The 12334-nt window shown below is 42.0% G+C and overlaps 1 long non-coding RNA gene across 1 annotated transcript in view; it reads left to right on the forward strand.

Annotated features, from left to right (window-relative positions):
• Window positions 1–244: 244 nt before the first annotated feature.
• LOC309350908 overlaps window positions 245–12334 on the forward strand; it is a 1133389-nt gene continuing 1121299 nt past the window's right edge. Inside the window, exon 1 of the long non-coding RNA XR_014160587.1 lies at window positions 245–611. This is a non-coding gene — a long non-coding RNA (uncharacterized lncRNA). The remainder of the gene's footprint in view (window positions 612–12334) is intronic.

Below are 12334 nucleotides of genomic sequence, written 5' to 3' on the forward strand. Positions count from 1 at the left end.
TGATTTCTCAGATGCCACATTTGTCTAGTATCATGATTTCTCAGATGGTCCTCAATTTTTCCTCTGTACTCCGCTTTTGCTTTCCTGATACCCCTCTTCAAGTTCGCTCTTTCTATGCCATACAATACCCGGTCCCCAGTTCTAAAAGCAGAATTTATGGCCTTCAGTAATCTCCTAACCTCTCCTGTCATCCAGGGCTTCCTATTTGGATACAACTTAACATACTTTTCCCTGGTGACATTTCCTGTGCAGAATCTAATATAATCCAGGACTGTTGATGTATAAGTTTCTAGATCTTGATGGTCGAAGATATTCCAGTCGGTCTCCTGGAAACAGTCCTGCAGTTGCTGAGAGGCTCCCTCAGGCCACACCGTAACCATCCGTGTTTGTATCTGGCCTTGTTTCCTGAGGGGTGTGTATAGTGGTGTCAGAAGCAGGGACACATGATCTTAATCACCGAGGTGTGCCAAGGTCTTGACCTCATATGCCCGTCTAATGTTCGTATACACCTTGTCAAGAGTATTTTCTCCCCTTGTTGCACACTCAATGTGCTGATGGAATTTTGGGAGTACTGCCCTCACATCTGTGTGATTGAAGTCCCCCGCAATAATGTGCACAGCCTCTGTGTGTCAGAGACTGGACTGAGGAGGAATTATGGGGGCCACCCCCCTTCTCCTGTTCTTTCCCAAGAACAGGAGAACAGTATAGATTTAGAACAGTGGTTTGCAGAAGGGCATAGTTCAGAGGCTGCAGAGGGCAGAAGCTGGGAACTCTTGGAAGAGGAACAGCAGGAAGAAGAAGAAGCACCAGGAGAGAGACAGCTGACCGACTCAGTGTCCTTGGAAAGCATTCCTGACCCCCTGCTCCCAGGAACAGGAGGGCATTGCGAATAGTAGAACGAAGAGCCTAGAGGCAGAAAGCTCAGATTAGCTGGTGCAGGAATGATGTAGAATAGGGGAGACGAAAGGGGGATGGGACTTTACTTGGAGCAGTGCCATTATTAGGGAAGGCTGCATCCCTTCGTCGCTCTCTGTGAATTATTGAATAAATAGCTTGGTAAGAACTTTGATCGTTTCTCTGATTTTTGGCTGCCACCGTGGGAGGGATCTGATTCCCCGAAGCCTGACAGTATGGTTCATTTAGAGGTCAGGACCCTGGCATTGGCAAACAATTGTCACACCATTCCGACTATGTTTTCCAATACTACAGCAGTTGGGGTTGTCTACAAGCTGTTGCATACTGGAAAGTGAAGGGGAAGAGCGCTAAAAACAATTGATAAATGGGAGCGCAAATAAGCACTACACAAGCAAATCAGGGTGAATGCTCATTGTCATATAATCTCCTAGGAAACAAACCAGAACAAAGGCTCAGTAAAGTCTGGATCTAGCTACCACATAAGCTTTATGCAAGCAGATCATGGTCAATGCTCAATAAACAGTTCTTCTAGAGGAGTTCTGAATGACTTTGCTTTGTTCCCCACTTCTAATATATCATTAACAACTTAGAGGCAAAGTTATAGTACGAGTACTTCAGTTCAATTGTGAATTGTACTTTACCAAGCTCCCTCACTAAATTCAGGTCAGCCACTTTGCATTAGGGATTGCAATCCATAAAGCACGCTCCAAAAAGAGATTGAATCAAGCAATGGAAAACTCCCACTGACATTTAGTGACCCAATTTTCCAAACTTTCAGCCATTTGAGACTTAAGCACAGAAAGTCCGTTTTGTAGGAATCACTATACTTTCTAGAGGAGTAGCTCTGTTCACCTTTTACTGCAAAAACAACAGTCTTCTGAGAAATAATAATAACATGCATGTGTTGCTACCACAAGTCACTTTGTCATAATTATATTAACTTCATAAGTTTACATGGACTAAAGTCTATAGGAGAAGTACTAATTTTAATTTCTTAACCCTGGTTAAGGTATCATGCATGGGCAACAAGCTTGTGCATTCCTTCCCCAACCATCTCTTCCACTGGTATGAAGAATCAGTCCTCCTCCTTTTCCTTCTAGCTATGGTTTCACATTACACCCGCACCCACCCAAACCATGGTTAACTCAGACTATATTCTCACTTAAACAGGGTTTGAAAATCACCCCAAGGCCTGGTTAAGAAATAAATTATCATTAAGCGATCAAACCCAAATGTTTGAAATTTGCTCTATTATACAAGCAACCAGTAAACTTCACGAGCGAGCAGCAACTCAGACCCAGAACTCCTTGATGGAATCTTTGACTGTTGAGCAGCATCTTTGACTGTTGACAGAGGGGCCCCATGCCTTCTTGCGGGTGTTTCATGGGGGAAACAGGGACAGGTGCAATTTTCTGCAGCTTCATGCAAATACCACATAGTTGCTGACTGGCCTGTTTCTAGCATGATGTAATCATTGGTCCATTCTAGAAATGGTGAGTAGCCACACAAATCATGGTGGACAGTGTTAAGCTAATGAGCCTTGTCAGCAGAAGCTCAAGCAAGAACTTCTGCTGAAGCAATGGGCCTTTTATCTTCTCTCCTTCCCCTGTACCTCCCACAATTGGCTAAGGTGATCAGCTGGACCCCTGGAACAACACATGAGGGGGAAGGAGAGGGCAGTTCAGACAACTGAACGATCTGCTTAGTGTTATGTTGAATTCCTCCCAGTGCTTCACTTATCACTCATACCTTTGATCCCACCAGATGATGTCCACCAATAAGAGTATGACAGGGGTCAGCAAACTTTTTCAGCAGGGGGCCGGTCCGCTGTCCCTCAGACCTAGTGGGGGGCCGGACTATATTTTGAAAAAAAAAATAATGAACGAATTCCTATGCCCCACAAATAACCCAGAGATGCATTTTAAATAAGAGGACACATTCTACTCGTGTAAAAACATGCTGATTCCCGGACCATCCGCAGGCCAGATATAGAAGGCGATTGGGCCAGATTTGGCCCCCAGGCCTTAGTTTGCCTACCCATGGAGTATGAGGTCCCCACTCAGTAGTGAAAACTGCTTAGCACCTTCTACCTCAGCAGCTGCTACTGACTATACCGCACTGACCTGACCCAATAATAGCTGGTGTCAGTGCTAATATTTTAAAAATAATCTTACATTAAATGAAACCTGCAAATGAATACTGGAGAGGGGAAAATGTTTTACATAGCATCCTATAATAAAATACCAGTAAAATACAGTGTATATAATCTCTGGACTTGTATCGTATTTTACACGCCGGTACTTCGTTTCATTCCGAGTTATTTCAAAATTATTTGTTTTTAATGGGCTATTCTCCTAGGGTCTTATTACAACTCCTAGAGGCTGGCCTCCCTGTTAAGTCCAGGAACAGAGAGCAAATCCAGTGCATGTACAAATCAGCTTAGAGCATGTATTTTGTTTCCAGATATGCTGAGGGTGCAACACTAACCTTTCTACGATTTTGTGTGAATTCCTACTACATCCTATTTGACAGGTTTGCCATCCCTGCTTTCCCACCTGACATTTGACAGAGCTTTCCCCGGCTTCAGATCTTACTGAATACAGATTCGCACTACACTGGTTTTTTTGGGGTGAGATTATTTTTTTTTGCATGGCAGACGTTGTTCAGGTGTCTTTGTATGGTGTCTTTGTGTGTTAGCACCAATCCAACTTCCATCGTTGTGCCTTTTATTTTCACTGCTACTGCCAAGACCACTGCCACTCTTGCCCTATAATTAAACATTAAAGGGACCCCTGACCCCTTGACTGACTCTGGGGTTGTGGCACTCATCTTGCTTTATTGGCCGAGGGAACCGGTGTACAGCTTCCAGGTCATGTGGCCAGCATGACTAAGCCGCTTCTGGCGAACCAGAGCAGCGCACGGAAACGCCATTTACCTTCCCGCCGGAATGGTACCTATTTATCTACTTGCACTTTGATGTGCTTTTGAACTGCTAGGTTGGAAGGAGCAGGGACCAAGCAATGAGAGCTCATCCCGTCGTGGGGATTCGAACCGCCAACCTTCTGATTGTTAAGTCCTAGGCTCTGTGGTTTAACCCACAGCGCCACCTGCGTCCCAATTAAACATTGCTAACATGTAAACAATGGACCTCAGGGGAGCTGACCAGCACAGCCCTAACCTGCCACCACACACCCAACTAATCAGATAGAGAGTGTGGGGAAACTGTGATGGCGATAACAATGAAAGATAAAAGGAGGCAGGGGGAAGGGTGGAGCAGCTAATAGAGGAAGTGAAATGGCTGTGTGTTGTTATGGAGAAGGTGGCTTGTCTGGGGCACTCCCAAAACTGGCAGCACTTGTGCCCTGATTGTTTCAAACGAAATTGCCAGTGATTGAACTGGGAACTTTCTACCATGCAGTTGGTCTCTGGTCCAAAAGCAGGGCAGGGGGGAACCACCTGCTTCCTAGATTCCAAAGTATAATGGCCCCTTTTCTATCACAGTGAAAATGAATGGTGTGCAGCATGAGAACTGCTTGCCAGGTCATGCCCCTGGAAGAGAAAGCAGTGAGGGATGCCTGGTTTACAACAAGCTCCCATCATCTCTGTACTTGCACCAAGGAAGGCAACTTTCAAATAGAAATCTGATTCATTAACAGGAGGAAAAGCAGAGTGTTTGTAAATTTCCCTGTGATGGGAAAAGAATATTTTATGCACTCTTATTCCAAAAGTCATGTGTGTGTCCCGCAGAGCTAGTAAATCAGGTGTACATATATCTGTCTCTGACATATTTTCAATTCTGGTGAGAATAAGTCACAGTTTCAAAGTTGACTGCAGGAAGAGAAATTTTGCTGACAAAGTATCTAGGGGTTATTTGAATAAAATGGGGGCATTGCATTCTTTTCTGCAGATTTAAGTGATTGCTGACTAGATTATATGTCGCTCCCAAAAAGGGAGGGTAAATCTTCTCTAGAAGAAAATCATAAGGAAGAAATGTTTGCACTGTACTTTTGAGAGAGAGCAATACACACAGGTTTAGTTTCAAAGCTTAACTCATGACCTTGCTGCAAAGTAAATTAAGGGCCTCCCTAGTTCAGATCAAAGGTCCATTTAATCCAGTATCCAGTTTCAACAAGCACTAATCAGATTACTCTGGGAAATGTGAAAGCAATGATCACCCTCTCTCATTTGTCTCCTGAATCTTGTATTCACTTGGGTTGTGCCACAGCTCTGAATTACAAGGTGAATAGGGTTGATTCAGGTGAGGTTTTCAAGTCCTCCAGTTGGAGTGGATTGTTAACAAAGCATCTCAAGGCATAGCGGGGACTTTCCAAGGTCCTGAATAGATCTGTGGGCTTGAGTGTTTAAAGCAACCACTTCATTTTGTCAAAGAGAAATCTAGGTGACATGGGAAATGTCCTGAACCTATGTGGGGAGGGTGGGGAGAGATGGGGGTTGATTCATTTTGACTGATAAATCTAAATTTTAATCGCAATCTGCTATTTTCTCAGAGTGTTCCATTCATTGTGATTTGGGTGAGGGATATTAAAATTCTGTTTCTGTGGATCTATGCAGGGGGAAAACCCATTATAGAAAGTTTTAGTGGGTGGCACTGGATTAATACGTTTCAGTTGTGAAATTATTTCTCTCCTCCCTTTGTTTTTGCCCCATCAGAATCACTGCTGCTATCTAGAGCAGCCCCTTTTAATCCTGATGCTATTTTACAGCTCTTCCATATAGAATACATAACACGGTGGTGCCCACCCCAATGTCTGAATGGCAAGAGACTCCATGTCTTGAAGATATATGGGGTTTTTTTACATCAGAAGTCATTTTAGGTGGTATGCCTTTGGAAGCTATAACATGTGATCCAAGGGCTTATTTACAGTATAGAGTTAAACTGGTTTTAAGAAATATTCCTTCTCCCCTGAAAGCCACGGGGACTGTGCTGTGTTGGAAGAGGGGAAGCATTTTCTGATGATAAAAAAATATCAGTAGTGTCACAAAACCACAATTCCCAAGATTCTTTGGGGGAAGCCATGAACATTTATTTGGTATACATCTGATATAAATATGTAGAGTAAAAAAGGGTAAAGGACCCCTGACAGTTATGTCCAATCACGGACGAATCTGGGGTTGCGGCGCTCATCTCGCTTTACTGGTGGAGGGAGCCGACTTTTGTCCACAGACAGTTTTTCTGGGTCATGTGGCCAGCATGACTAAGCCACTTCTGGCAAAACCAGAGCAGCACATGGAAACGTCATTTAACTTCCCGCTGGAGCGGTACCTATTTATCTACTTGCACTTTGACCTGCTTTCAAACTGCTAGGTTGGCAGGAGCTGGGACTGAGCAATGGGAGCTCATCCCGTCACGGGGATTCGAACTGTCGACCTTCTGATCGAAAAGCTCAAGGCTCAGTGGTTTACACCACAGCTCCACCCACGTAGAGATGCCCTAATTGCCGGTACACCTGGAAAGAGACTCTCACACCAGCAATTTGGAGAAAGGCTATGCTTACTGAAATACAACAAAACCTGAGGCTCTGCAAACCAGTAACCTAATTCTCCAAATCAGAATATAGTCCAGGCAGGAAAGCTGCCTAATTGAGGGTTAAATTCCCTCATGAGTCATAGGCAGGTTGACATGCTTCGCCTGTGGTGTTGGAAGAAAGAATTGGAAGGAAACGCTCCCTGGGAATCTGGTCTTGGCATGCACTTCAGTCTTCACCCCAGGACACATGTCAAGAATAAGGGCACCACCAATGATCACCCTCTGTCATCAAAAAAGTGTGCCAGAAGTGGACTTCTGCTGAAACAATACAAATAACTAACTTTTGTATCCCACTGGCCCTCTTTTGGGTAGAAAGGAGAATTATAAATACAAGCACCCATGAAATCAATAGTGCTTCTTCAAACTGAACCTGCTAATTCCATCCACTCACACCTCTCTCCTTCCCTTCCCTCATTCTGCTTTAAGATGCAATCGCAGTTGCTTTTGTGTCCAAAGATAATTAAACCCGTTGTAAATATCACCCCTTTTGTAGTTACCTAGCCATAAACATGTCAGAAACTACTAATGGAAAATATTAAAAGACTCCATGAGGTGAATATACCCACGACCCTTTAATTTTTGCTGGCACCAAATGTACAAATCTAATTGGACTGAGCTTACTGGTAAGTAAATTTTATTAGGAACCCAGATTTTCAAAGCTATCCACAAAAGTATCTTTCTTTCTTTCCTAAAAAATGTAATTACGCGCTGTGCAACAAATTAAATGTTTCCTGCATTGGGTTACTGCCTAAGGAAGATGTACTCCTCACCAAGGAGTTTAGAAGGCTCTAGCCAGAGCTATATTAAGACCAGGCTCAATAAAAATATGTCAGTCAACTTTTTTGAAGAAGGGCACAAGGGGATATTTAGTTCCCAGCAAATAGATTTTTCAAGGATAATACGTGACACAGGCTTAACCCCTTTTCATCCACTTATCTTAGAAAATAATACACAATATAGTCCTCATTTTTATAGTTGGTTTGTGACATTAAAGAAATGACTCTGAATTAACTAAACTAGGACCAGTATGTATTATATATGAAGCCATATCATGTCATAAACATGATTTCCCTCAAAGAAACCAAGGATTTGTACTGGGAGTTCTTAGATGACTCCTACTGCCCCCACAGCGCTACAATTTCAGGAGTCTCCTAGGAATGACTTATTGTTAAACCACTCTGAAAATTGGTACTCTCTGAGGGTCAATTTTGGAGAACAGTATTGGGTGACTGTGACTCAAGTCCTTGGTGGCTGATCTGTGAGGTGCCACAGGGCATGAATTTGTCTGAAGTAGTAGAAGCAGTAGCAGTAGTAGTAGTAGTTATTATTATTATTATTAATAATACCCCGCCCATCTGGCTGGGGGTAGTCACAATGAAATCTGGGTCAAGATGTCAGTACAGTGGTACCTCGGGTTAAGTACTTAATACGTTCTTAACCTGAAGCTGTTCTTAACCTGAAGCACCACTTTAGCTAACGGGGCCTCCTGCTGCCACCACGCCACCAGAGCACGATTTCTGTTCTTATCCTGAAGCAAAGTTCTTAACCTGAAGCACTATTTTTGGGTTAGCGGAGTCTGTAACCTGAAGCGTATGTAACCTGAAGCGTATGTAACCCGAGGTACCACTGTATATTGATGATGTCCAGCTCTATTTCATATGAATCAGGAGAGGCTAGCATGCACTCAGCTGGTGCCTTGGTGCATTCATGGACTGGATGATCTTTTTTATAATATCTTTTATTAGTAATTTCAACAAAAAACAAAAAAAATCCCCCCTATTTTCCCCTCCCCCTCCCCAAAAACATGACCCACCCTCCCCTCCCCCCCCAGACTCTCTGGTTTATCAACATACGTTATTTTCTGCATGTTACAAAACTGTACAGATCCTTAATTTATCTATCTGAATGTTATCAATAAAAAGTTTGTGAATGTTTATTCAAAACCTGCCAAGGAGCCCAGTTCATTTTGTTGTTTCTTTAAATACTTTGTAAAGGGTTCCCGTTCATCTTTAAAGTCACAGTTATCCTTCCCATGTAGTTTGTGTGTCAATTTTGCCAATTCTGAGTAGTCCATCAATTTCTCTTGCCATAGTTCTTTGGTCGGGATTTCCTCGTTCTTCCATCCTTGTGCTAGTAAGACTCTTGCCACCGTTGTTGCATACATACAGATATTTTTCAGTTTCCTTGGCAGGTCTTTTCCTACAATCCCTAACAAAAATGCTTCAGGTTTTTAAACAAATGTTAGTTGGAACATTTTCTTCAGCTCATTATATATCATTTCCCAAAACTTTTTAAATTCATTACAATGGACTGGATGATCTTAATCTTGACAAAAGACTCTATCGCACTGATATTTCCCAGGTCCTGGAATTAGGGTGTGTACCAGCTCTGCATAGGATTGCACTCCTCCTGAAGGATTGGGTGAATAGCTTGGGGACATTCCTAGATCCATTTTGAGTACTTTAGAAGCAGATGAAGAAGGGCACCAAGAAACACAGCAAAGATGCACTAATTATACTTCTTCTACTTGATTTATTGTTGTACAGTATAACTTTATGCAAGAATAACCGATAATGCTAACTCTGATTGTGATCCATACAAAATGAGGTAAGACTTGTTGAAAAGAAGAACACTGACCTTTCAAACCCTTCTGGACATGAGAGTGAAGTGTTTTATATTGCAGGCAGAATTTTATGAAGTAGAAATGAAACATAATTATCAGTGATGTCCTATCAACCTGCTAATAGCCAAACTTCATCATAAAACACTTTTGCCAAGAAAATTTTGTGCTTCAACAGGCAAATATTAATCTTACTGCAAGGCAAATTTCTCTGCTGTATGTCGCCTTACAAAATCATATACCAGTCTTTGCAAATGTAATACATGGTGTCACAATGACATTTATGTTTGGAGTTAATTTCTTTCTTGGTAAACATGAACCCATTCCATATACATCCCTGCCCTTTGATTTCCTATTAGAACAGCAGTGAAACCACAAAGAGAGTTTTCAAGGTCACTCTCTTTGCCAGGTCACAGCTTATACAAAGTCAAACTACTGGTCCATTCTGCCAAGGCTGCTGCAAGACATTTTGCTGCCTTGTATCTACGGAAGCTGTCCAATCAAAGTTTCTAAGGCAAATCTTTTCGGTACCACCCTTTGTCCCAAACGCATCATTGTGCCTAGAGGCCAATCTCCCTTTGGTAGAATTATGGATCTGGAGCAGGACACTTAACTATTGGCTTTGTCTAAACTCAAATCCCCCTGGTCTAATATCCCTAGGGCTACAAGACTGTCACAAGAGCACCTGATCTAAAATTGTCTATCAAAAACTTCACTCTTGTGGTTTATCACCACAACAGCTACTCACTGTGGGTTACAGTAAAGCAATTTGTCAACGCCTAAATGATATCAAGCATCAGAACAACTTGGCCACTACAATGAATTTTTGCCCATGGTATGACCACTTTCTACCTTCCCACGTTAATTCTCTGTCACCCTATCTGCATAACCTAGCAATTCCAAAACACAGACGTGCTTTTACCCTCACAAGATTGAATGTATTGCCCTCAGCTGTACTTGAGGGGTGATTCCAACAGATTCCATACAAAAAATGCTTACGTCCCTGTGGAGATGGCAGCACTGAATTAGTGGCACATGCCCTCCTGGCTTGCACTCTTTACAAAGACCTGAGGAATGATATTATCACCCCTATTTTATTGTCTATTCTGGGCTGCCCAACCATCGCCATAGTGTCTTCTCTCCTGGCAGATCAAGGGGAGCAAATAACAGCAAAGGTTGTGAGGTTTTTAGCTGGGGCAATCAGAATAAGGTCCACTGTTCGGTGGCTGATTCGGGACTCTAAACTGTGTTTTATACAATCAACTTTTTATTTTGTTCTGTGTATACCACAATATTCTTTTGTTGCTACAGCTGTTGGCTGACACAAATAAAGTTTCATTCATTCATTCATTCATTCATTCATTCATTTTGCTGCCTGAGGCAAACAAGATGGCAGCTCCATTCCATGTAAACAGGACAGCATGGTTCACCACCAGAGAAGGCTTAGAGAGACTAGATCAGGCTGCATGGCAAACATAGATATGCACTTCATCACCTCACTTCTCCCTAAGCACCTGAATTTGCTGCCTGAGGAGGATTCCTCTGTGTCTAATGATATACACCCATTTCCCTAGACTTGTTCTGTTTCTGTTGTGTATTATTTTTACCTCTCCACAAAATTCATTATCACATCAGTGTTATATCTGCTCTTGGTGGTTGGAAAAAAAAGGAAGGGGGAGATGGTTGAATCAGTGTGATCTTGGCCACATTCACACCATACATTCAAAAGCACTATGATACCACTTTAAACAGCTTTCCACAAAGAATTATGGGAGCTGTAGTTTGTTAAGGGTGCTGACAGTTGTTAGGAGACCCCCATTCACCTCACAGAGCTACAACTCCCAGAGTGGTTTAGCCTTCAATTCCTCTTCACAGGGAACTCTGGGAATTGTAGCCCTGTGAGGGGAATATGGTCTCGAAACAACTCTCAGCGCCCTTAACAAACTACAAATCCCAGGAATCTTCAGGGGGAAGCTGTGACTATTAAAATGGTGTCATAGTACTTGAAATGTATGATGTCAATGTGGCCTTTGTCGTTTGTTACCTTAACAATTGCCATTACAGCCTCTCAGGAATTTTTTATTCTCCCAACTATTTTCCATCACTTTATTTTCAAGGCTAAAAGAGCCTTTAAGTTCTCATTTTTTATTTTTTTATTTTTTTGCCATCTCTCCTGCCTTCACTCTTTGTTCTTGCACACAGACAAAAACTTACCTCATGGTGCCTTTTTTATTTATTTAAAGGTTCTGCTCAATAGCTGTAATTGAATAAAGGGTGAGACCTCTGTATCTTCTACAATGCTCCAAGCTATGTATTAAAATCTCCATGTTTGAAAATGACCTTGCAAAGGTCAAATGGACTGAAATCTGCCTCTGATTTAAATGTGTTTTTACCCCTTTATTGACATTGTTGGCTGATATGCTTTGATATTAAGGTTAGAAAGGATGTTATCCATTTATCATTTGTGTAGCTGCTTGTATTCACTGGTCTGCTTTGGTCCAGACAAGTAAATGCTTTGGGGATCATTTTAAAAACCTTAGAATCTGGATTCTAAGAGCCAAGAAAATCTTAAATTTTTCCCCACACCATCCTCTTGGAATGACACATTGATGATGTAGGGCAGTTCAGTTATCCTAGAGCTTTTCCCTAGAAACATGCAATAACAGATGCTGTTGATTAGCAATTTAATCAATTTTTATTCTCTGTCCTTTCCAACTCCTATCCAACAGATGAGAATAGAGAAGAAACCCAGTGCTTAACCCTAGATGGAGAAAATGGGGCTCCATTATGTGCATGTAACCGTAACCAGAAATGGAGCAAAAAATGGACACATTTTTGGTTCCATTTCTGGTTACAGTTACATGCATATAATGTATGTATGTATGTATGTATGTATGTATGTATGTATGTATTTATTTATTTATTTATTTGCATTTATAACTTTCCAAGGATCTCAAGGAGGTGTACATGGGTCTCCCCCCTCCTCATTTAATCCCCACAACTACTCTGTGAGGTAATTTTGCCTGAGAGTCAGTGACTGGTCTAAGATCACCAAGTGAGCATCATGCTCAGTGTTGATAACACGTGAATATGCAAACAGCTACAATTTCTGCATCCCTTTCTGTTTCCATTGGAATTCTCCAACATCCAGAATCCCAACGCTAAACTGTTACGTATCCTGACTAATGTCCACAAACACTGCCTGAAAAATCTGCTGTTTCAGGAAACTGCTAAAATATGAATATTAATTC

The sequence above is a fragment of the Podarcis erhardii genome (genome assembly GCF_964252035.2).
Source record: "Podarcis erhardii genome assembly, chromosome: 10".
In the NCBI taxonomy this organism is placed as follows: Eukaryota; Metazoa; Chordata; class Lepidosauria; order Squamata; family Lacertidae; genus Podarcis; species Podarcis erhardii.